Below are 21,682 nucleotides of genomic sequence, written 5' to 3'. Positions count from 1 at the left end.
GGCTCTTACTTTCCCTGATGACGCCGTTGGCCAACATTTGTTGGATCATGGTCTTGACCTCCTGGTACAGCTTCGGGGGAATCTGCCGATAGCGCTCCCGAGCGGGTAGACTGTCACCGGTGTTGATCTCATGCTCTATCTCGGTCGTGTGGCCAAAATCTTCCTCGCTGCGAGAGAACGACTTCTGTCGTGCCCACAACATTTGTTTTACCCGGTCTACCTCTGCTGTACTAAGGTCCTCCAGTGATACATCCATCTGGTTTAGAATCACGTCCCCGTTCCACTCCGCGGTGGGTTCCTGTTTTTCCTCGAGGGCGACGGCCAACGTCCAAGGCTCGCATGCGTCCGGCTTTAAGGTAACCCTAGGGCCTGGTTCAATACCACCCTCGGGGATAGCCTCTAGATGGGCCAGCACCGACCTGGCCGGGATCTTAATTGGTGAGTTTCCCAGGTTGCACACCCGTAGGGGTACAGTGCCATTCCGTACAACCGCTACGGTTCTGGCCAGCAGCAAACCGGCCTCCACTTGCCTGAACCAACAAGGTTCTATCACAACCTCCCTTCCTTCTAGCCGCTGCTGCGCACGGACGGGTACTTCCAGGACCACCTCCTGTCTCGCTGGGATCCTCACCTTTTGGTTATGTCGCGTCTTGATCAGGCCGAGGGGGCGCAAGGCTTCCACAGAGGCGGTCTCTTCGTTCCGCTGGACGACTCTCTGGAAAGCTTGCTGCACCGGCTTCTGCACACCCAGATACTTCCAGTACTGGGGGCCCTTATCGTGTACGAGTACTTGATCCAGACTCCGTAGGATGTTCATCCCCAGAATCACCGGCCCATGGTGAAACTCCTCGCCACTCACCACTACGAACCCTTTTTTCCCAAGGGACTGCCCATACACCTCCACCTCAATCCACACGACCCCTTTTACGGGAATGGGAAGGTTGTTCGCGGCCACTATGGTTACCCAATTTCCGACACTGGTGGCCGTGAGATGGGCATAGTCTTCCCTAAACCGTTTCTCGGACATGGTGGACACTTGCGATCCGGTATCCAAAAGGCAACGTTGATCCCTCCCTCCTAACTTTGCCACTACCGTGGGACACTCACCGAACAAGTCAGATGAGTTGACGACGTCTACTTGTGCGCCGTCTTCCCCCGCGGATTGTCCCGTTACCGCGAGGGACCTTAGTTTAAAGGTCTCCTACGCCCCTCCCGTCCGGAGCGGCGCCCCGGACAATCCCGAGCGAAATGTCCAGGCTCCTCACATTCCCAACACACCAACTCGCGGGGTCCCCTCGGGCGCACCCTCCCTCCCCGACGTCCAGCAGTCTCCGTCTCCCTTTTCCTCCGAGGGTTTTTTTCCTTGGCACGATCCTCGTCGTCCCAACCCCTCCTTTCAGGGTCGGCGTCACGGCTTTCGGCCCGTTCCACCCTCTGTCTTAACTGGGACACTTCGTCCTGGATGAGAAGGAGCGTGGTGGTTAACTCCTTGATGCATCCCTCCAAGGGACTAATCTCCGGCGTCCGGACCCTATCTATCGGTTGGGTGGGTTGTGTGGACACGGCGCTGGAACTAAGCTCCGCATTTTCTTCTTTCTTCAGTGCCATCCCCAACACTTCGAAGAAGGTGAGCTTGCCATCCCCATCGACCTTATCCTGGAGGTAGTTCCGCAGGGACCTGCTCCTCAGCCCACCTATTAATAAACCTCTCAAGGTGGAATCCGGGTCCCCAGTCATCAACTCCTCATCTTCCCTCGTCTGGATCTCACTCATGTATTCCTGGATCGCGTTAGCGAACTGAGAAATCGTCTCGTCTTCCCTTTGAACCCGTGCGAACACACGCTTCTTCAGCGTGGTGGTGGTGGCCTTTTCCCCATACACGCCCTTCAGGATGGTGAAGACGTCAGCCAGGCTTCTACGAAGCCGCTCGGGGCGTACTCTCACGGTCTTCCGGGCATCGCCAGTCAGGACCTTCAATGCCAAATTCACCTGTACCCGTTTCGGAATCTGGTAGAGGTCGATCGTGGTTTCCAACTGCTCGATCCACTCCGTCAAGGGCATATTCTGCCCGTCGAACTTGTCAAGGTGGTTGAGGGCTGCTCCGATGGGTAACCTGGCCCGAGGCTGATCGCTGGGCGCGTCATTCGTCTCCTCGAGGGACTTGTTACCGTCGCTCTCCGGCTTGTCCACTTCCCGATCCATCTTCTCCAAGGATCCTGCCGACTACGCCAAATGTAAGGATGCCGAAGTGGTGTGAAGCCTGCGCCCGTGTAAGTGGTCCACTGCTTACCTCCGTCTGCACCGCACACTCCGCCCCACTCAGCCTTGATTGCAAAGGACTCCTCTTCGGGACCTTCGCCCGGAACTCAGCCTGGAACTCGGCGGCTAGAGGGGACAAGAAATATTCTCACTGCGTGCCCACTTCTTCCTCTGGGGGAATAAGTGGCACACCGGGGTGGCCGCGACGTTCACCGGTTAGGTGAATGTCATCATCGGCCCGTGGGCCTCAGCCACCCAAATCGTCACCTATTTGGCACTTGCGCACCGAGGTGGGAGCGAGCCCGCTAGGCCTAGCGGGGTCTCGCGACCGGCGCTCAACACAGACAAGGACACACACTCACAGAGGATACTCACACTGGTACTCTTGTCAGCTTGCTTGACGCGAAACTCCGCTCCTGGGAAGAGAATGACAGCAGCCTCCCTACAACTGAACAACGGCTACCAACAAAACTGAGCCTAACTACTATGAACTACAACGGTTTACTTGGTCGGCTACTTCACCTAATCTCTGTCAACAGGTCAAGCAAATACAAGTTCAATGTGAGTACAATATAAATGAGGAGTACCTTACCATCCAGTCCGACGCAGTGGAGACCAATTCTCCACGACCCTTCCCTACCTCGAGGGCATATACAAGACGCGAGGGTCAGCCGACCCTCCGTGCCCAGCCTGCAATGTACCCCGCCCGAGCGGTCGCACAGCTCACTCGCTGGAGTATACAAGGGACGGGGCTCCGCCTGATTTAAGAACGCCTTGATTGTTTCCCCCTCTTCTTAGCTGGTACTGTTGTATGACCTGGACCTGATGCCCAGGGCCACCTTATGGATACCTACCCCCACTGGCTAGATACCCTAGGGCCTACTGCCCCCTTCTGCTCTGCAGGCCTATGGCCCGTTATGCCCCCGGGCCTAATGCCCGCCTGACTGGGTGACTGGTGGTGGTTCGGGCCTAACGCCCAAAACCCCAAAGGGAGGGAATGGTCGGGTCTGGGCCTACAGGCCACGGGCCGGGTGGAGCCCCGACTGCGCGCGGCTTCCGGGCCCAGACGCGCCGACCACTGGTGCCCACGGGCCGGAAGGGCCCGACTATCTGCCCACAGGCCGGAAGGGCCTGACTATGCTCACGGGCCTAGTGCCCGAACACCCGGTGGTCCAGGGGGAATTCAGAGACTCGGCACGAGGCCGCTTACCGGGCCGTAGGGAGAGGCCGCGGTGGGGAGCTTCGTTAGCTCTTTTGCCTCCCACACACCGCGGCACTCTCCTCCGGAACTCCCGGTGGGCTCCTCTTCCGCGGCCGTCCCGACGTCTTCTTCCCGGGCGTCGACTGGCTCTCTCCGCGGGGTCCGCTTCTGGCTTCTCCTTCCCGGCCGTTCCCGTCGCCGCCTCTTCTTCTGGACCACCGCGTTCTCTCTTCTGCTTCTTCTTCCGCTGGAGCTCTTCTCTGCTCCGTCCCCGGCGCCGACTGGCCGCTCCCGCTCCGCCGCGTCTGTTATAAGACGCTGGGAGGGGGCGGCGCTATGACGCGACGAGCCTTGATTGGCTCGTCGCGGCATGTTCTGATTGGCTGACCGGGCGCGAGCCCTGATTGGCTCCCACCCGGCGCCATCCCCGCCTCTCCGCGCCGTGATTGGAGGGGCTTGAATCCCACCGGATGCAAGCCCCTCCGTGCTGGGGACCCGCCGCAACGCCGCCGCTGTCCGGGGGGAACGGAGGCGAGTGACTTCCCCCGTCCCCCCAACCCGCTGCCCTCTCACACATCTGTGAGAGTTGGCGGGGTCTCCATCCAAAAGTGACCAATTAGGCAGTGCCCAGGGCAACAAGAGGCTTTACTCCGCACTGAAGGGGTTAACTATATATACCAATTGCTATGGAATAACATACCCTCCAACATTTTACACATAAAAATTGGTACAAATTAGGAAAGGGACGTGGTTACAGGAAGGGGGGGGGGGTGACCACGCCCCTTTTCCTATACTTTCAACGGAAGATTGGAGAGCCAGAAATCAATACAGACCATAGAAAAAGGTACAGTTGGAAGGTATGGACTAATAATAGGAGGACAGAGACCACAGCACACTTATCACTCCTCACACGTGACACTGTAACTATGATGATGACAACGCAGCCACATGACCCTGATGTCACCAGAAGCTGTGCTTCACACCAGCACTCCCCCTCGCAAGCCCCGCCCACTGCCCAGAACATGACCGTAATAACTACAGTAGATGTGCTCTTACATTGACGCTCCCCCTGCAAGCCCCGCCCACTGCTCAGCACATGACTGTGAAGTCTACAGAAGCGGGTCTGTCACCGCTGCTCCTCCGGAAGCTCCGCCCACGCCGCAGCACATGACGATGATGCTGTCAGGGGAGGGCGTGGCTCCGGCACAATAGTGGTGACTGTCAGGTAGAGCCGGTGGGTGATCCTCGGACAGTGTCAGGCCTGAGAGTTCCTGCGCCCGTAAGTACATACTGCGCCCTCAGCAGCGATGTGTACAGTGCCGGATCGCCGCCTGGTGACTGCGCGAGGGGCACTGCCCGGGCTGTAGCCGCTGGTGCCTCATACTTCCCTGTTACCAGCCAGCACCTTGCTGCCAGCCCTGCTCTTCCGGAACCTTTCCGGTATAGACACGGAGCTTCTCCCAATCTACTGTGTCTCTTATCAGAATAATAATTATTATTCTAATACCTCCAGTCCATATACCTGTATATTGTATACTAATGCCTCTCTCACCCGGGCATGTTATTATACCTGTATATTGTATACTAATGCCTCTCTCACCCGGGCATGTTATTATACCTGTATATTGTATACTAATGCCTCTCTCACCCGGGCATGTTATTATACCTGTATATTGTATACTAATGCCTCTCTCACCCGGGCATGTTATTATACCTGTATATTGTATACTAATGCCTCTCTCACCCGGGCATGTTATTATACTTCCTTATACCTGTATATTGTATACTAATGCCTCTCTCACCCGGGCATGTTATTATACCTCCATATACCTGTATATTGTATACTAATGCCTCTCTCACCCGGGCATGTTATACTTCCTTATACCTGTATATTGTATACTAATGCCTCTCTCACCCGGGCATGTTATTATACCTCCATATACCTGTATATTGTATACTAATGCCTCTCTCACCCGGGCATGTTATACTTCCTTATACCTGTATATTGTATACTAATGCCTCTCTCACCCGGGCATGTTATTATCCCTCCTTATACCTGTATATTGTATACGAATGCCTCTCTCACCCGGGCATGTTATTATACCTCCATATACCTGTATATTGTATACTAATGCCTCTCTCACCCGGGCATGTTATTATACCTCCATATACCTGTATGTTGTATACTAATGCCTCTCTCACCCGGGCATGTTATTATACCTCCATATACCTGTATGTTGTATACTAATGCCTCTCTCACCCGGGCATGTTATTATACCTCCATATACCTGTATATTGTATACTAATGCCTCTCTCACCCGGGCATGTTATTATACTTCCTTATACCTGTATATTGTATACTAATGCCTCTCTCACCCGGGCATGTTATTATACCTCCATATACCTGTATATTGTATACTAATGCCTCTCTCACCCGGGCATGTTATTATACCTCCATATACCTGTATGTTGTATACTAATGCCTCTCTCACCTGGGCATGTTATTATACCTCCATATACCTGTATATTGTATACTAATGCCTCTCTCACCCGGGCATGTTATTATACTTCCTTATACCTGTATATTGTATACTAATGCCTCTCTCACCCGGGCATGTTATTATACCTCCATATACCTGTATATTGTATACTAATGCCTCTCTCACCCGGGCATGTTATTATACCTCCATATACCTGTATATTGTATACTAATGCCTCTCTCACCCGGGCATGTTACTGTATTATACTTCCTTATACCTGTATATTGTATACTAATGCCACTCTCACCCGGGCATGTTAATATACCTCCATATACCTGTATATTGTATACGAATGCCTCTCTCACCCGGGCATGTTATTATACTTCCTTATACCTGTATATTGTATACTAATGCCACTCTCACCCGGCCATGTTATTATACCTATATATTGTATACTAATGCCTCTCTCACCCGGGCATGTTATTATACTTCCTTATACCTGTATATTGTATACTAATGCCTCTCTCACCCGGGCATGTTATTATACCTCCTTATACCTGTATAGTGTATACTAATGCCTCTCTCAACTGGGCATGTTATTATACTTCCTTATACCTGTATATTGTATACTAATGCCTCTCTCACCTGGGCATGTTATTATACCTCCATATACCTGTATATTGTATACTAATGCCTCTCTCACCCGGGCATGTTATTATACTTCCTTATACCTGTATATTGTATACTAATGCCTCTCTCACCCGGGCATGTTATTATACTTCCTTATACCTGTATATTGTATACTAATGCCACTCTCACCCGGGCATGTTATTATACCTATATATTGTATACTAATGCCTCTCTCACCTGGGCATGTTATTATACCTCCATATACCTGTATATTGTATACTAATGCCTCTCTCACCCGGGCATGTTATTATACCTCCATATACCTGTATATTGTATACTAATGCCTCTCTCACCCGGGCATGTTATTATACTTCCTTATACCTGTATATTGTATACTAATGCCTCTCTCACCTGGGCATGTTATTATACTTCCTTATACCTGTATATTGTATACTAATGCCTCCCTCACCCGGGCATGTTATTATACGTCCTTATACCTGTATATTGTATACTAATGCCTCTCTCACCCGGGCATGTTATTATACCTATATATTGTATACTAATGCCTCTCTCACCTGGGCATGTTATTATACGTCCTTATACCTGTATATTGTATACTAATGTGTCTCTCACCTGGGCATGTTATTATACCTATATATTGTATACTAATGTCTCTCTCACCTGGGCATGTTATTATACCTCCTTATACCTGTATACTAATGCCTCTCTCACCTGGGCATGTTATTATACCTATATATTGTATACTAATGCCTCTCTCACCCGGGCATGTTATTATACCTCCTTATACCTGTATATTGTATACTAATGCCTCTCTCACCCGGGCATGTTATTATACCTATATATTGTATACTAATGCCTCTCTCACCCGGGCATGTTATTATACCTATATATTGTATACTAATACCTCTCTCACCCGGGCATGTTATTATACCTCCTTATACCTGTATATTGTATACTAATGCCTCTCTCACCTGGGCATGTTATTATACCTATATATTGTATACTAATGCCTCTCTCACCTGGGCATGTTATTATACCTATATATTGTATACTAATGCCTCTCTCACCCGGGCATGTTATTATACCTCCTTATACCTGTATATTGTATACTAATGCCTCTCTCACCTGGGCATGTTATTATACCTATATATTGTATACTAATGCCTCTCTCACCCGGGCATGTTATTATACCTATATATTGTATACTAATGCCTCTCTCACCCGGGCATGTTATTATACCTCCTTATACCTGTATATTGTATACTAATGCCTCTCTCACCCGGGCATGTTATTATACTTCCTTATACCTGTATATTGTATACTAATGCCTCTCTCACCCGGGCATGTTATTATACCTGTATATTGTATACTAATGCCTCTCTCACCCGGGCATGTTATTATACCTATATATTAGGGTGGTCTTCAGTATGCCGAATGTCGGGATCCCGACACCCGGCATACCGACAGCTATTCTCCCTCGTGGGGGTCCACGACCCCCCTGGAGGGAGAATAAATAATTACGCGCGCCACCGTGCCCGCAAGGGGTTCCTTTGCGCTCGCCACACTGTCGGTATGCCAACGGTCGGGCTCCCGGCGCCGGGAGCCCGGCCGCCGGCATACCATACTACACCCATATATTGTATACCAATGCCTCTCTCACTCGGGCATGTTATTATACCTTTCTCTAACGTCCTAAGTGGATGCTGGGACTCCGTAAGGACCATGGGGATTAGCGGCTCCGCAGGAGACTGGGCACAACTAAAGAAAGCTTTAGGACTACCTGGTGTGCACTGGCTCCTCCCACTAAGACCCTCCTCCAGACCTCAGTTAGATTTCTGTGCCCGGCTGAGCTGGATGCACACTAGGGGCTCTCCTGAGCTCCTAGAAAGAAAGTATATTTAGGTTTCTCTGACGTCCTAGTGGATGCTGGGACTCCGTCAGGACCATGGGGATTAGCGGCTCCGCAGGAGACAGGGCACAAAAATAAAGCTTTAGGATCAGGTGGTGTGCACTGGCTCCTCCCCCTATGACCCTCCTCCAAGCCCCAGTTAGGTTTTTGTGCCCGTCCGAGCAGGGTGCAATCTAGGTGGCTCTCCTAAAGAGCTGCTTAGAAAAAGTTTTTAGGTTTTTTATTTTACAGTGAGTCCTGCTGGCAACAGGCTCACTGCAACGAGGGACTTAGGGGAGAAGAAGTGAACTCACCTGCGTGCAGGATGGATTGGCTTCTTAGGCTACTGGACACCATTAGCTCCAGAGGGATCGAACACAGGCCCAGCCATGGAGTCCGGTCCCGGAGCCGCGCCGCCGACCCCCTTGCAGATGCCGAAAAGTGAAGAGGTCCAGAAACCGGCGGCAGAAGACTTTTCAGTCTTCATGAGGTAGCGCACAGCACTGCAGCTGTGCGCCATTGTTGTCACACACTTCACACCAGCGGTCACGGAGGGTGCAGGGCGCTGCGGGGGGCGCCCTGGGCAGCAATGAGAATACCTTGTTCTGGCTAAAAAATACATCACATATAGCCCCTGGGGCTATATGGATGTATTTAACCCCTGCCAGGTTTCACAAACACCGGAGAAGAGCCCGCCGAAATAGGGGGCGGGGCCTATCTCCTCAGCACACCGCCATTTTCCTGCTCAGCTCCGCTGCGAGGAAGGCTCCCAGGACTCTCCCCTGCACTGCACTACAGAAACAGGGTAAAACAGAGAGGGGGGGGGGGGGGGGGGGGGCACTTTTTTGGCGTTTTTTGATATATTAAGCTGCTATAAGGGAGACAACACTTCTATAGGGTTGTTCCTATATATTTATAGCGCTTGGGTGTGTGCTGGCAAACTCTCCCTCTGTCTCCCCAAAGGGCTAGTGGGGTCCTGTCTTCGATAAGAGCATTCCCTGTGTGTCTGCTGTGTGTCGGTACGTGTGTGTCGACATGTATGAAGACGATGTTGGTGTGGAGGCGGAGCAATTGCCGGTAATGGTGATGTCACCCCCTAGGGAGTCGACACCGGAATGGATGGCTTTGTTTATGGAATTACGTGATAATGTCAGCACATTACAAAAATCAGTTGACGACATGAGACGGCCGGCAAACCAATTAGTACCTGTACAGGCGTCTCAGACACCGTCAGGGGCTGTAAAACGCCCTTTACCTCAGTCGGTCGACACAGACCCAGACACGGACACCGAATCTAGTGTCGACGGTGAAGAAACAAACGTATTTTCCAGTAGGGCCACACGTTATATGATCACGGCAATGAAGGAGGCTTTGCATATCTCTGATACTGCATGTACCACAAAAAGGGGTATTATGTGGGGTCTGAAAAAACTACCTGTAGTTTTTCCTGAATCAGACGAATTGAATGAAGTGTGTGATGAAGCGTGGGTTAACCCCGATAGAAAACTGCTAATTTCAAAGAAGTTATTGGCATTATATCCTTTCCCGCCAGAGGTTAGGGCGCGCTGGGAAACACCCCCTAGGGTGGATAAGGCGCTCACACGCTTATCAAAACAAGTGGCGTTACCGTCTCCTGAAACGGCCGCCCTCAAGGATCCAGCGGATAGGAGGCTGGAAACTACCCTGAAAAGTATATACACTAATACTGGTGTTATACTGCGACCAGCCATCGCCTCTGCATGGATGTGCAGTGCTGGGGTGGTTTGGTCGGATTCCCTGACTGAAAATATTGATACCCTAGATAGGGACAGTATTTTATTGACTTTAGAGCAATTAAAGGATGCTTTTCTTTATATGCGAGATGCTCAGAGGGATATTTGCACTCTGGCATCGAGAGTAAGTGCGATGTCCATATCTGCCAGAAGAAGTTTATGGACGCGACAATGGTCAGGTGATGCGGATTCCAAACGGCATATGGAAGTATTGCCGTATAAGGGGGAGGAATTATTTGGGGTCGGTCTATCGGATTTGGTGGCCACGGCAACAGCCGGGAAATCCACCTTTTTACCTCAGGTCCCCTCCCAACAGAAAAAGACACCGTCTTTTCAGCCGCAGTCCTTTCGTTCCTATAGGAACAAGCGGGCGAAAGGACAGTCATATTTGCCCCGAGGCAAAGGAAAGGGTAAGAGAGTGCACCAAGCAGCTTCTTCCCAAGAGCAGAAGCCCTCCCCGGCTTCTGCAAAGCCCTCAGCATGACGTTGGGGCTTTACAAGCGGACTCAGGGGCGGTGGGGGGTCGACTCAAGAATTTCAGCGCACAGTGGGCTCACTCACAGGTGGACCCCTGGATCCTGCAGATAGTATCTCAGGGTTACAGGTTGGAATTCGAGAAGTCTCCCCCTCGCCGGTTCCTAAAGTCTGCTCTGCCAACGTCTCCCTCAGACAGGGCAACGGTATTGGAAGCCATTCACAAGCTGTATTCTCAGCAGGTGATAGTCAAGGTACCCCTCCTACAACAGGGAAAGGGGTATTATTCCACACTATTTGTGGTACCGAAGCCGGACGGCTCGGTAAGACCTATTCTAAATCTGGAATCTTTGAACCTGTACATACAAAAATTCAAGTTCAAGATGGAGTCACTCAGAGCAGTGATAGCGAATCTGGAAGAAGGGGACTTTATGGTGTCCCTGGACATCAAGGATGCTTACCTGCATGTCCCAATTTGCCCTTCACATCAAGGGTACCTCAGGTTCGTGGTGCAAAACTGTCATTATCAGTTTCAGACGCTGCCGTTTGGATTGTCCACGACACCTCGGGTCTTTACCAAGGTAATGGCCGAAATGATGTTTCTTCTGCGAAGAAAAGGCGTATTAATTATCCCTTACTTGGACGATCTCCTGATAAGGGCAAGGTCCAGGGAACAGCTGGGGGACGTAGTAGCACTAACCCAAGTAGTGCTGCAACAGCACGGGTGGATTCTGAATTTTCCAAAATCTCAATTGACCCCGACGACACGTCTGCTGTTCCTGGGAATGATTCTGGACACGGTTCAGAAAAAGGTGTTTCTTCCGGAGGAGAAAGCCAGGGAGTTATCCGAACTTGTCAGGAACCTCCTAAAACCAGGGAAAGTGTCTGTGCATCAATGCACAAGAGTCCTGGGAAAGATGGTGGCTTCTTACGAAGCGATTCCATTCGGCAGATTCCACGCACGAACTTTTCAGTGGGATCTGCTGGACAAATGGTCCGGATCGCATCTGCAGATGCATCAGCGGATAACCTTATCGCCACGGACAAGGGTGTCTCTTCTGTGGTGGTTGCAGAGTGCTCATCTGTTAGAGGGCCGCAGATTCGGCATACAGGACTGGGTCCTGGTGACCACGGATGCCAGTCTGAGAGGCTGGGGAGCGGTCACACAGGGAAGAAACTTCCAGGGAGTATGGTCAAGCCTGGAGATGTCTCTTCACATAAATATACTGGAGCTAAGAGCGATTTACAATGCTCTAAGCCTGGCAAAACCCCTGCTTCAGGGTCAGCCGGTGTTGATCCAGTCGGACAACATCACGGCAGTCGCCCACGTAAACAGACAGGGCGGCACAAGAAGCAGGAGAGCAATGGCAGAAGCTGCAAGGATTCTTCGCTGGGCGGAAGATCATGTGATAGCACTGTCAGCAGTGTTCATTCCGGGAGTGGACAACTGGGAAGCAGACTTCCTCAGCAGACACGATCTACACCCGGGAGAGTGGGGACTTCATCCAGAAGTCTTCCACATGATTGTGAACCGTTGGGAAAAACCAAAGGTGGATATGATGGCGTCTCGCCTCAACAAAAAACTGGACAGGTATTGCGCCAGGTCAAGAGACCCTCAGGCAATAGCTGTGGACGCTCTGGTAACACCGTGGGTGTTCCAGTCAGTGTATGTGTTTCCTCCTCTGCCTCTCATACCAAAAGTACTGAGAATTATACGGCAAAGGGGAGTAAGAACGATACTCGTGGCTCCGGATTGGCCAAGAAGAACTTGGTACCCGGAACTTCAGGAGATGCTCACGGAAGATCCGTGGCCTCTACCTCTAAGACGGGACCTGCTTCAGCAGGGACCGTGTCTATTCCAAGACTTACCGCGGCTGCGTTTGACGGCATGGCGGTTGAACGCCGAATTCTAAGGGAAAAAGGCATTCCGGAAGAGGTCATTCCTACACTGGTAAAAGCCAGGAAGGAGGTGACTGCACAACATTATCACCGCATTTGGAGAAAATATGTTGCGTGGTGTGAGGCCAGGAAGGCCCCCACGGAGGAATTTCAACTGGGTCGATTCCTACATTTCCTGCAAACAGGATTGTCTATGGGCCTCAAATTGGGGTCCATTAAGGTTCAAATTTCGGCCCTGTCGATTTTCTTCCAGAAAGAATTGGCTTCAGTTCCTGAAGTCCAGACTTTTGTAAAAGGAGTACTACATATACAGCCCCCGGTTGTGCCCCCAGTGGCTCCGTGGGACCTTAATGTAGTTTTGGATTTTCTCAAATCCCATTGGTTTGAGCCACTCAAATCGGTGGATTTGAAATATCTCACATGGAAAGTAACCATGCTACTGGCCCTGGCTTCAGCCAGGAGAGTGTCAGAATTGGCGGCTTTATCGTATAAAAGCCCATATCTGATTTTCCATTCGGACAGGGCAGAACTGCGGACGCGTCCTCAGTTTCTGCCTAAGGTGGTGTCAGCGTTTCACCTGAACCAGCCTATTGTGGTGCCTGCGGCTACTAGCGATTTGGAGGATTCCAAGTTGCTGGACGTTGTCAGGGCATTGAAAATATATATTTCAAGGACGGCTGGAGTCAGAAAGTCTGACTCGCTGTTTATACTGTATGCACCCAACAAGCTGGGTGCTCCTGCTTCTAAGCAGACGATTGCTCGTTGGATTTGTAGCACAATTCAACTTGCACATTCTGTGGCAGGCCTGCCATAGCCTAAATCTGTCAAGGCCCATTCCACAAGGAAGGTGGGCTCATCCTGGGCGGCTGCCCGAGGGGTCTCGGCATTACAACTCTGCCGAGCAGCTACGTGGTCGGGGGAGAACACGTTTGTAAAATTCTACAAATTTGATACCCTGGCTAAAGAGGACCTGGAGTTCTCTCATTCGGTGCTGCAGAGTCATCCGCACTCTCCCGCCCGTTTGGGAGCTTTGGTATAATCCCCATGGTCCTGACGGAGTCCCAGCATCCACTAGGACGTCAGAGAAAATAAGATTTTACTTACCGATAAATCTATTTCTCGTAGTCCGTAGTGGATGCTGGGCGCCCATCCCAAGTGCGGATTGTCTGCAATACTTGTACATAGTTATTGTTACAAAAAAATCGGGTTGTTATTGTTGTGAGCCGTCTGTTCAGAGGCTCCTACGTTTGTCATACTGTTAACTGGGTTCAGATCACAAGTTGTACGGTGTGATTGGTGTGGCTGGTATGAGTCTTACCCGGGATTCAAAATCCTTCCTTATTGTGTACGCTCGTCCGGGCACAGTATCCTAACTGAGGCTTGGAGGAGGGTCATAGGGGGAGGAGCCAGTGCACACCACCTGATCCTAAAGCTTTATTTTTGTGCCCTGTCTCCTGCGGAGCCGCTAATCCCCATGGTCCTGACGGAGTCCCAGCATCCACTACGGACTACGAGAAATAGATTTATCGGTAAGTAAAATCTTATTTTTTTATTTTCAGTGAGACCTGCTGGCAACAGACTCACTGCAGCGAGGGAGTAAGGGGAGAAGAAGCGAACCTACCTAACAGGTGGTAGTTTGGGCTTCTTAGGCTACTGGACACCATTAGCTCCAGAGGGATCGACCGCAGGACCCGACCTTGGTGTTCGTTCCAGGAGCCGCGCCGCCGTCCCCCTTACAGAGCCAGAAGCACGAAGAAGGTCCGGAAAATCGGCGGCAGAAGACTTCGGTCTTCACCAAGGTAGCGCACAGCACTGCAGCTGTGCGCCATTGCTCCTCATGTACACCTCACACTTCGGTCACTGATGGGTGCAGGGCGCTGGGGGGGGGCAATAAATAACACCTTGGCTGGCAAAATATACATCATATATAGTCCCAGAGGCTATATAGATGTAAAATTACCCCTGCCAGTATCACAGAAAAAGCGGGAGAAAGTCCGCCGAAAAGGGGGCGGGGCTTCTCCCTCAGCACACTGGCGCCATTTTCTCTTCACAGTGCAGCTGGAAGACAGCTCCCCAGGCTCTCCCCTGTAGTTTTCAGGCTCAAAGGGTTAAAAAGAGAGGGGGGGCACTAAATTTAGGCGCAATATATGTATACAAGCAGCTATTTGGGGAAAAATCACTCAGTTATAGTGTTAATCCCTGCATTATATAGCGCTCTGGTGTGTGCTGGCATACTCTCTCTCGGTCTCCCCAAAGGACTTTGTGGGGTCCTGTCCTCAGTCAGAGCATTCCCTGTGTGTGTGCGGTGTGTCGGTACGGCTGTGTCGACATGTTGGATGAGGAAGGTTACGTGGAGGCGGAGCAGAGGCCGATAAATGGGATGTCGCCCCCTGTGGGGCCGACACCAGGGTGGATGGATAGGTGGAAGGTATTAACCGACAGTGTCAACTCCTTACATAAAAGGCTGGATGACGTAACAGCTGTGGGACAGCCGGCTTCTCAGCCCGCGTCTGCCCAGGCGTCTCAAAGGCCATCAGGGGCTCAAAACAACGCCCGTTACCTCAGATGGCAGACACAGATGTCGACACGGAGTCTGACTCCAGTGTCGACGAGGTTGAGACATATACACAATCCACTAGGAACATCCGTTACATGATCTCGGCAATGAAAAATGTGTTACGCATTTTCTGACATAAACCCAAGTACCACATAAAAGGGGTTTTAGTTTTGGGGAGAAAAAACAGCCACTGTTTTGTTCCCCCATCAGATGAATGAATGAAGTGTGTAAAGAAGCGTGGTCTCCCCCGATAAGAAACTGGTTATTTCTAAAAAGTTAATGATGGCGTACCCTTTCCCGCCAGAGGATAGGTCACGTTGGGAGATATCCCTTAGGGTGGATAAGGCGCTCACACGTTTGTCAAAAGGTGGCACTGCCGTCTTAGGATACGGCCACCTTGAAGGAACCTGCTGATAAAAAGCAGGAGGCGATCCTGAAGTCTGTATTTACACACTCAGGTTATATACTGAAACCTGCAATTGCCTCAGCATAAATAGTGCTGCTGCAGCGTGGTCTGACACCCTGTCAGATAATATTAATACGCTAAGACAGGGATAATAATATTTGCTAACATTGAGCATATTTAAGACGTTGTCTTATATATAATGGATGCACAGAGGGATATTTGCCGGCTGGCATCCAGAATTAATGCAATGTCCATTCTGCCAGGAGGGTAGTAGAAACCCGGCAGTGGACAGGTGATGCTGCATTTAAAAGGCACATGGAGATTCTGCCTTATAAGGGTGAGGAATTGTTTGGGGATGGTCTCTGGGACCTCGTATCCACAGCAACAGCTGGGAAGAAATTTTTTTACCTCAGGTTTCTTCACAAAAGCCTAAAAGAAAGCACCATATATTCTGGTACAGTCCTTTCGGCTTCAGAAAAGCAAGCGGGTCAAAGTCGCTTCCTTTCTGCACAGAGACAAGGGAAGAAGGAAAAAGCTGCACCAGTCAGCCAGTTCCAGGATCAAATATCTTCCCTCGCTTCCTCTGAGTCCACCGCATGACGCTGGGGCTCCACAGGTGGAGACAGGTGCGGTGGGGGCGCGTCTCGGGAACTGCAGGGATCAGTGGGCTTGCCCACAGGTGGATCCCTAGGTTCTGCAAGTAGTATCACAGGGATACAGGCTGGAGTTCGAGACGACTCCCCCTCGCCGTTGCCTCACATCAGCCTTGCCTGCTGCCCTCGGAGAAAGGTAGTACTGGCGGCAATTCACAAGCTGTACTTCCAGCAGGTGAAATCAAGGTACCCCTCTTTCAACAAGGCCGGGGTTACTATTCCAAAATGTTGTGGTACCGAAACTAGACGGTTCGGTGAGACCCATTCTAAAATTGAAATCCTTGAACACTTATATACGGAGGTTCAAGTTCAAAATGGAATCGCTCAGGGCGATTATTGCAAGCCTGGAAAATTTCAGGGTATCACTGGACATCAAGGATACTTACCTGCATGTCCCTATTTACCCTCGTCACCAGGTGTACCTCAGAATTGTGGTACAGGATTGTCATTACCAATTCCAGACGTTGCCGTTGGTCTGTCCCCGGCACGAGGGTATTTAACAAGGTAATGGCCGAAGTACTTATCCCGTACTTGGACGATCTCCTTATAAAGGCGAGGTCCAGGGAGCAGTTGTTCGTCGGAGTAGCACTATCTCGGGAAGTGCTACAACAGCACGGCTGGATTCTGAATATTCTAAAGTCACAGCTGGTTCCTACGACGCGTCTACTGTTCCTGGGTATGGTTCTGGACACAGAACAGGATAAAAAGGGTTTCTCCCGGAGGAGAAGTCCAAGGAGTTGGCGTCTCTAGACGGAGACCTCCTAATACAAAATACAGGTATCGGTGCATCTATGCACGCGAGCCTTGGGAAAGCTGGTAGCTTCTTACGAAGAATTTCCATTCGCCAAGTCCCATGCAAGGATCTTCCAGTGGGATCTGTTGGACAAGTGGTCCGGGTCGCATTCTCAGATGCATCGGCGGATAACCCTGTCTCCAAGGGCCAGGGTGTCGCTGTGGTGGTGACTGCACATCTTCTAGGGGGCCGCAGATTCGGCATACAGGACTGGGTCCTGGTGACCACGGATGCCAGCCTTCAAGGCTGGGGGGCAGTCACACAGGGAAGAAACTTCCAAGGCCTATGGAAAAGTCAGGAGACTTCCCTACACATAAATGTTCTGGAACTTTGGGCCATTTACAATGCCCTAAGTCAGGCTAGACCCCTGCTTCAACACCGGCCGGTGCTGATCCAGTCAGACAACATCACGGCGGTCGCTCATGTAAACCGACAGGGCGGCACAAGAAGCAGGATGACGATGGCAGAAGCCACAAGGATTCTCCGATGGGCGGAAAATCATGTGTTAGCACTGTCGGCAGTGTTCATTCCCGGAGTGGACAACTGAGAAGCAGACTTTCTCAGCAGACACGACCTCCACCCGAGAGAGTGGGGACTTCATCCAGAAGTCTTCCAAATGATTGTACACCATGGGGAAAGGCCACAGGTGGACAGGATGGCGTCCCGCCTCAACAAAAAGCTACAAAGATATTGCGCCAGGTCAAGGGACCCTCAGGCGATAGCTGTGGACGCTCTGGTAACACAGTGGGTGTACCAGTCGGTGTATGTGTTCCCTTCTCTGCCTCTCATACCCAGGGTAATGAGAATAATAAGAAGGAGAGGAGTAAGAACTATACTCATTGTTCCGGGTGGCCAAGAAGAGCTTGGTACCCAGAACTCCAAGAAATGATCTCAGACAGACAGGACCTGCTGCAGCAGGGGGCCTGTCTGTTCCAAGACGTACCGCGGCTGCGTTTGACGGCATGGCGGTTGAACGCCGGATCCTGAAGGAAAAGGGCATTCCGGAGGAAGTTATCCCTACGCTATTTAAAGCTAGGAAAGAAGTGAACGCAAACCATTATCACCGCATATGGCGGAAATATGTTGCGTGCTGTGAGGCCAGTAAGGCCCCAAAGGAGGAATTTCAGCTAGGTCGTTTTCTGCACTTCCTACAAGTCAGAGGTGACTATGGGCCTAAAATTGGGTTCTATTAAGGTCCAGATTTCGGCTCTATCGATTTTCTTCCAAAATAGAACTGGCTTCACTGCCTGAAGTTCAGACTTTTGTTACGGGAGTGCTGCATAGTCAACCCCCGTTTGTGCCTCCAGTGGCACCGTGGGATCTCAACGTAGTGTTGGATTTCCTGAAGTCGCATTGAGTTGAGCCACTTAAATCCGTGGAGCTACAATACCTCACGTGGAAAGTGGTCATGCTGTGGGCCGTGGCGTCGGCCAGGCGTGTATCAGAATTGGCGGCTTTGTCATACAAATGGCCTTATCTGTATTCTATATGGATAAGGCGGAATTGAGGACTCGTTCCCAATTCCTTCCTAAGGTGGTATCAGTTTTTCATGTGAACCAACCTATTGTGGTGCCTGCGGCTACTTGGGACTTGGAGGATTCCAAGTTTTCTGGATGTAGTCAGGGCCCTGAAAAGTATATGTTTCCAGGATGGCTGGAGTCAGGAAAACTGACTCGCTATTTATCCTGTATGCACCCAACAAGCTGGGTGCTCCTGCTTCTAAGCAGACTATTGCTCGCTGGATCTGTAGCACGATTCAACTTGCACATTCTGCGGCTGGAATGCCGCACCCTAAATCTGTGAAAGCCCATTCCACGAGGAAAGTGGGCTCTTCTTGGGCGGCTGCCCGAGGGGTCTTGGCTGTACAAATTTGCCGAGCTGTTACTTGGTCGGGTTAAAACACTCTTGCAAGAGTCTACAAGTTTGATACCCTGGCTGAGGAGGACCTAGAGTTTGCTCATTCGGTGCTGCAGAGTCATCCGCACTCTCCCGCCCGTTTGGGAGCTTTGGTATAATCCCCATGGTCCTTACGGAGTCCCAGCATCCACTTAGGACGTTAGAGAAAATAAGATTTTACTCACTGGTAAATCTTTTTCTCGTAGTCTGTAGTGGATGCTGGGCGCCCATCCCAAGTGCGGATTGTCTGCAATACTTGTATATAGTTATTGCCTAACTAAAGGGTTTTTGTTGAGCCATCTGTTGAGAGGCTCAGTTGTTATCATACTGTTAACTGGGTATAGTATCACGAGTTATACGGTGTGATTGGTGTGGCTGGTATGTGTCTTACCCGGGATTCAAAATCCTTCCTTATTGTGTCAGCTCTTCCGGGCACAGTATCCTAACTGAGGTCTGGAGGAGGGTCTTAGTGGGAGGAGCCAGTGCACACCAGGTAGTCCTAAAGCTTTCTTTAGTTGTGCCCAGTCTCCTGCGGAGCCGCTAATCCCCATGGTCCTTACGGAGTCCCAGCATCCACTACGGACTACGAGAAATAGATTTACCGGTGAGTAAAATCTTATTATATATTGTATACTAATGCCTCTCTCACCTGGGCATGTTATTATACCTGTATATTGTATTCTAATGCCTCTCTCACCCGGGCATGTTATTATACCTCCTTATACCTGTATTTTGTATACTAATGTGTTTCTCTCGTCCTTGCATGTTATAATACCTCCATATACCTGTATATTGTATACTAAATGTGTCTCCCATCCAGGCATGTTGTTATACCTCGTTATACCTGTATATTGTACACTAAAGTGTCTCTCTTTTCGGGACATGTTATTACACTTCCTTACATCTGTATATTAATGTTTTCACATTTATTTTAATATCACCTAAATGTACTAATGGGTAGTTGGAGGTGAATTCTCCACCAATCCCTTAAATTTGCATTTTTTTGGTGCTCTAATTTTTTTTATTACCATACAGTAGTGAAATGTGATCTGCCCAAATTGACAAAAATTTTATTGTAACAAAAACACCCCACCTTGATGGAGCCTTGTGATAATATTGGCATCTTCACATGGCGTTATACAGGTTTCCCTCAGGTTGCCTTACTCCAGCTCTTCTTTGGCAGGCAGAACATAGGTCATCGCCGGCGCCAGTGATCAGTCATGGGTGTCTAATCGACCACAGGCCAATCACTGACTGGGCAGTTCAATTGTTGCTCCATTTGTGCACGAACAGTTGCTGGCATTTCTACTCGCAGCTTCCTGAGATGGCGAGCGGAAATGTGTGAAAAGTGTCCAGTTTGGGTGCCGAAACACTTTTCATGTAGTGCCCAGTACTGTAGTTGGGTTTAGCCGTTTTACGTGACTAAATACAACACTTCACGACGCAGTTAAACAATGGGCGTCTAAACGATTGCATATCGCCTCAACTAAAGTGACGGGTGATATGCAATTTTGAGCACACATTAAACAATAGAATCGCCCCTATATCTCTCTCTCTCTTTTTTTTTTTTTTCTTCTTTTTTTCCCTCTTACGTCCTAGAGGATGCTGGGGTCCACATTAGTACCATGGGGTATAGGTGCCATGGGCACTTTAAGAGTTTAATAGTGTGGGCTGGCTCCTCCCTCTATGCCCCTCCTGCCAGACTCAGTTTAGAAAATGTGCCCGAAGAAGCCGGTCACAGCTATGGGAGCTCCATAGGAGTTCTTTTGGTTTTATTATTTTCATTAGAGTTGGGCACAGGGAGGCTGCTGGCAACAGCCTCCCTGCTGAAGGTACTTGGGGAAAACTGTGTCTGACATTTTCCTGTGTGTGTGTGTGTGTAAATCTCACATTACTTTGTCCAGGGACTCTGTATCTTGTGCTGCAGAGTATGTATTTTCACCACAGGAATCCATTCCATGTACTCAGGAATGTAATATTATGTCTCAGCCTGCCGAATCCGAACCCCAGTGGGTGGCTTCTATTAAGGGAATGATATCCCAAATTTCTACTAGGATTGCGCATTATGAGACTGAAGCACAGGTTTTAAAACAATCTGTGGAGGTTTTATTTCTGTTCCCATTACCTCAAATTCCCCCTTGTATATTCCCCCAGATTGCCCAGATTATGCAGGTCGATGCGGATACCGACTCTGGCACGGCAAACAGTGAGGGGGATATGCGGGGGGGGGGGGGGTGAGGCTTCCCTTGCAAAAGGGGTACAGCCCATGATTGAGGCCATTAGGGATGTGTTACACATAACTGACAAACCACCTGAGCAGGTTGAGGAGGCTTATTTTACTGACCATAAGAAAGCCTCCCTGACCTTCCCTGCGTCTAAGGAATTAAACGCATTATTTGAGAAATCCTGGGAAAACCCAGAGAAAAAATTCCAGATCCCAAAAAAGGTTCTTGTTGCCTTTCCATTCCCTGAGGAAGATGGGAAAAAGTGGGAAAACCCACCCATAGTGGACGCGTCTGTATCTAGACTGTCTAAAAAGTGGTGTTGCCTGTCCCTGGGTCTACAGCTTTGAAAAAAACGTCAGACCGCAAGATTGAGACTATGCTCAAATCCATATATATTGCTTCTGGCGTGGCGTTAAGGCCCACTATTGCCTGCGCATGGATTTCTAAAGCCATAGTAAAGTGGTCAAGCACATTGCTAGAGGAATTAGATTCTCTGGACAGAAGTGACGTTGAATTGTTTTTACGTAA

General features: G+C 50.0%; 1 protein-coding gene across 2 annotated transcripts in view; it reads left to right on the top strand.

The window, feature by feature from the left end:
- Positions 1–4,558: 4,558 nt before the first annotated feature.
- LOC134969491 (IST1 homolog) overlaps positions 4,559–21,682 on the top strand; it is an 80,642-nt gene continuing 63,518 nt past the window's right edge. For both annotated transcript variants that reach the window (XM_063945478.1, XM_063945477.1), the window contains exon 1: positions 4,559–4,739. The gene's annotated coding sequence lies outside the window, so the exon portion shown is untranslated. The remainder of the gene's footprint in view (positions 4,740–21,682) is intronic.

The sequence above is a fragment of the Pseudophryne corroboree genome, chromosome 11 (genome assembly GCF_028390025.1).
Source record: "Pseudophryne corroboree isolate aPseCor3 chromosome 11, aPseCor3.hap2, whole genome shotgun sequence".
Lineage (NCBI taxonomy): Eukaryota > Metazoa > Chordata > Amphibia > Anura > Myobatrachidae > Pseudophryne > Pseudophryne corroboree.
The sequence above is the reverse complement of the archived record's forward strand: the minus strand, read 5'-3'. Positions and strand labels throughout refer to the sequence as shown.